The sequence below is a fragment of the Cetorhinus maximus genome, unplaced genomic scaffold (assembly GCF_964194155.1).
Source record: "Cetorhinus maximus unplaced genomic scaffold, sCetMax3.hap1.1 HAP1_SCAFFOLD_257, whole genome shotgun sequence".
Lineage (NCBI taxonomy): Eukaryota > Metazoa > Chordata > Chondrichthyes > Lamniformes > Cetorhinidae > Cetorhinus > Cetorhinus maximus.
In genome coordinates, this window is record NW_027596217.1 from 252,603 (window position 1) to 257,587 (window position 4,985).

Below are 4,985 nucleotides of genomic sequence, written 5' to 3' on the forward strand. Positions count from 1 at the left end.
TGATGTTGTTGTTGAATTTTTTGTTGTTTTTCATTGTTGAGGTTGTTGTTGTTGCATTTTTTGATGTTAATCATTGTTGAGGTTGTTGTTGAATTTATTGGTGTTATCAATGGTATTTTTTGAACTTTTTTGTATTTTTCAAAGTTAAGGTTGGATTTGAATTTTTTGGTGTTTTTCAATGTTGAAATTGTTGGTGTTTTTCAAAGTTGATGTTGTTGTTGAATTTTTTGGTGTATTTCATTGTTGAGGTTGTGTTTGAATTTGTTGGTGTTTTGCAATGTTGAGGTTGTTGTTGACTTTGTTGGTAATTTTCAATATTGAGTTTGATGTTGAATTTATTGGTGTTATCAATGGGTATTTTTGTTAACTTTTTTGTATTTATCAAAGTTGAGGTAGCAGTTGAATTTGTTGGTGTTTTTCATTGATGAGGTTGTTGTTGAATTTGTTGGTGATTTTAAATGTTGAGTTTGTAGTTGAATTTTTTGGTGTTTTACATTGTTGAGGTTGTTGTTGAATTTTTTGATATATTTCAGTTTTGAGGTTCTTGAATTTGTTGGTGTTTTTCAAAGTTGAGGTTGTTGTTGAATTTTTTGGTGTTTTTCATTGTTGCGGTTGTTGTTGAATTTGTTGGTATTATTGAATGTTGAGGTTGTTGTTGAATTTGTTAATGATTTTCAATATTGAGGTGGTTGTTGAATCTGTTGTTGCTTTTCAAAGTTGAGGTTGTTGTTGATTTTTTTAGGTCTTTTTCATTGTTCAGGTTGTTGCTCAATTTTCTTTTTTTTAATGTTGAGGTTGTTGTTGAATTTTTTTATGTTTTTCATTGTTGAGGTTGTTGTTGGATTTGTGGATGATTTTCCATGTTGAGTTTATTGTTGAATTTTTTGGTGTTTTTCATTGTAGATGTTGTTGTTGAAATTGTTAGAGTTTTTCAATGTTGAGGTTGTTGTTGAATATTTTGGTGATTTTGATTGTTGAGGATGTTTTTGAATTTGTTGGTGATTTTCAATATTGAGATTGTTGTTGAATTTATTAGTGTTATCAATGGTTTATTTTTGAACTTTTTTGTATTTCTCAAAGTTGAGGTTGCAGTTGAATTTGTTGGTGTTTTCAAAGTTGAGGTTGTTGTTGAATTTTGTGGTGTATATCATTTTTGAGGTTGTTGTTGAATTTGTTGGTGATTTTAAATGTTGAGTTTGTTGTTGAATTTATTGGTGTTTTTCATTGTTGAGGTTGTTGTTGAAATTGTTGGATTTTTACTATGTTGATGATGTTTTTGAATTTTTTGTTGTTTTTCATTGTTGAGGTTGTTTTTGTTGAATTTTTTGATGTTATTCATTGCTGAGGTTGTTGTTGAATTTGTTGGTGATTTTCAATATTGAGGTTGTTGTTGAATTTATTGGTGTTATCAATGGTTTTTTTTGAACTTTTTTGTATTTTTCAAAGTGAAGGTTGCATTTGAATTTTTTGGTGTTTTTCAATGTTGAGGTTGTTGAATTTGTTGGTGTTTTCAAAGTTGTGGTTGTTGTTGAATTTGTTAGTGTTTTTCAACGTTGATGTTGTTGAAATTGTTGGTGTTTTTCAAAGTTGACGTTGTTGTTGAATTTTTTGGTCTTTTTCATGGTTGTGGTTTTTGTTGAATTTGTTGGTGTGTTTGAATGTTGAGGTTGTTGTTGCATTTATTGGCGTTTTTCATTGTTGAGGTTGTTGTTGAAATTGTTGGAGTTTTTCAATGTTGAGGTTGCTGTTGAATTTTGTGGTCTTTTTCATTGTTGAGGTTGTTGTTGAATTTTTTGATGTTATTCATTGTTGAGGTTGTTGTTCAATTTGTTGGTAATTTTCAATATTGAGGTTGTTGTTGAATTTATTGGTGTTATCAATCGGTTTTTTTTAACTTTTTTGTATTTTTCGAGGTTGATGTTGCAGTTAAATTTGTTGGTGTTTTTCAATGTTTAGGTAGATGAATTTGTTGGTGTTTTTAAAACTTGAGGTTTTTGTTGAATTTGTTGGTGTTTTTGAATGTTGAGGTTGTTGTTGATTTTTTTGGTGTTTTTAATTGTTGAGGTTGTGTTTGAAATTGTTGGAGTTTTTCAATGTTGATGTTGTTGTTGAATTTTTTGTTGTTTTTCATTGTTGAGGTTGTTGTTGTTGCATTTTTTGATGTTAATCATTGTTGAGGTTGTTGTTGAATTTATTGGTGTTATCAATGGTATTTTTTGAACTTTTTTGTATTTTTCAAAGTTAAGGTTGGATTTGAATTTTTTGGTGTTTTTCAATGTTGAAGTTGTTGAAATTGTTGGTGTTTTTCAAAGTTGATGTTGTTGTTGAATTTTTTGGTGTATTTCATTGTTGAGGTTGTGGTTGAATTTGTTGGTGTTTTGCAATGTTGAGGTTGTTGGTGACTTTGTTGGTAATTTTCAATATTGAGATTGATGTTGAATTTATTGGTGTTATCAATGGGTATTTTTGTTAACTTTTTTGTATTTATCAAAGTTGAGGTAGCAGTTGAATTTGTTGGTGTTTTTCATTGATGAGGTTGTTGTTGAATTTGTTGGTGATTTTAAATGTTGAGTTTGTAGTTGAATTTTTTGGTGTTTTACATTGTTGAGGTTGTTGTTGAATTTTTTGATATATTTCAGTTTTGAGTTTCTTGAATTTGTTGGTGTTTTTCAAAGTTGAGGTTGTTGTTGAATTTTTTGGTGTTTTTCATTGTTGCGGTTGTTGTTGAGTTTGTTGGTATTATTGAATGTTGAGGTTGTTGTTGAATTTGTTAATGATTTTCAATATTGAGGTGGTTGTTGAATCTGTTGTTGCTTTTCAAAGTTGAGGTTGTTGCTGATTTTTTTAGGTCTTTTTCATTGTTCAGGTTGTTGCTCAATTTTCTTTTTTTTAATGTTGAGGTTGTTGTTGAATTTTTTTATGTTTTTCATTGTTGAGGTTGTTGTTGAATTTGTTGGTGATTTTAAATGTTGAGTTTGTTGTTGAATTTATTGGTGTTTTTCATTGTTGATGTTGTTGTTGAAATTGTTGGAGTTTTTCTATGTTGATTATGTTTTTGAATTTTTTGTTGTTTTACATTGTTGAGGTTGTTTTTGTTGAATTTTTTGATGTTATTCATTGCTGAGGTTGTTGTTGAATTTGTTGGTGATTTTCAATATTGAGGTTGTTGTTGAATTTATTAGTGTTATCAATGGTATTTTTTGAACTTTTTTGTATTTTTCAAAGTGAAGGCTGCATTTGAATTTTTTGGTGTTTTTCAATGTTGAGGTTGTTGAATTTGTTGGTGTTTTCAAAGTTGAGGTTGTTGTTGAATTTGTTAGTGTTTTTCAACGTTGATGTTGTTGAAATCGTTGGTGTTTTTCAAAGTTGACGTTGTTGTTGAATTTTTTGGTCTTTTTCATGGTTGTGGTTTTTGTTGAATTTGTTGGTGTGTTTGAATGTTGAGGTTGTTGTTGCATTTTTTGGCGTTTTTCATTGTTGAGGTTGTTGTTGAAATTGTTGTAGTTTTTCAATGTTGAGGTTGTTTTTGAATTTTTTTGGTCTTTTTCATTGTTGTTGAATTTTTTGATGTTATTCATTGTTGAGGTTGTTGTTCAATTTGTTGGTGATGTTCAATATTGAGGTTGTTGTTGAATTTATTGGTGTTATCAATGGGTTTTTTTTTTACTTCTTTGTATGTTTCGAAGTTGATGTTGCAGTTGAATTTGTTGGTATTTTTCAATGTTGAGGTAGTTGAATTTGTTGGTGTTTTTAAAACTTGAGGTTTTTGTTGAATTTGTTGGTGGTTTTGAATGTTGAGGTTGTTGTTGAATTTTTTGTTGTTTTTCATTGTTGAGGTTGTTGTTGTTGCATTTTTTGATGTTAATCATTGTTGAGGTTGTTGTTGAATTTATTGGTGTTTTACATTGTTGCGGTTGTTGTTGAATTTGTTGGTATTATTGAATGTTGAAGTTGTTGTTGAATTTGTTAATGATTTTCAATATTGAGGTTGTTGTTGAATCTGTTGTTGCTTTTCAAAGTTGAGGTTGTTGTTGAGTTTTTTAGGTCTTTTTCATTGTTCTGGTTGTTGCTCGATTTCCTGTTTTTTTTTAATGTTGAGGTTGTTGTTGAATTTTTTTATGTTTTTCATTGTTGAGGTTGTTGTTGAATTTGTGGATGATTTTCCATGTTGAGTTTGTTGTTGAATTTTTTGGTGTTTTTCATTGTAGATGTTGTTGTTGAAATTGTTAGAGTTTTTCAATGTTCAGGTTGTTGTTGAATATTTTGGTGTTTTTCATTGTTGAGGATGTTTTTGAATTTGTTGGTGATTTTCAATATTAGGGTTGTTGTTGAATTTATTAGTGTTATCAATGGTTTATTTTTGAACTTTTTTGTGTTTTTCAAAGTTGAGGTTGCATTTGAATTTGTTGGTGTTTTTCAAAGTTGAGGTTTCTGTTGAATTTATTGGTGTATTTCATTTTTGAGGTTGTTGTTGAATTTGTTGGTGATTTTAAATGTTGAGTTTGTTGTTGAATTTATTGGTGTTTTTCATTGTTGATGTTGTTGTTGAAATTGTTGGAGTTTTTCTATGTTGATTATGTTTTTGAATTTTTTGTTGTTTTACATTGTTGAGGTTGTTTTTGTTGAATTTTTTGATGTTATTCATTGCTGAGGTTGTTGTTGAATTTGTTGGTGATTTTCAATATTGAGGTTGTTGTTGAATTTATTAGTGTTATCAATGGTATTTTTTGAACTTTTTTGTATTTTTCAAAGTGAAGGCTGCATTTGAATTTTTTGGTGTTTTTCAATGTTGAGGTTGTTGAATTTGTTGGTGTTTTCAAAGTTGAGGTTGTTGTTGAATTTGTTAGTGTTTTTCAACGTTGATGTTGTTGAAATCGTTGGTGTTTTTCAAAGTTGACGTTGTTGTTGAATTTTTTGGTCTTTTTCATGGTTGTGGTTTTTGTTGAATTTGTTGGTGTGTTTGAATGTTGAGGTTGTTGTTGCAT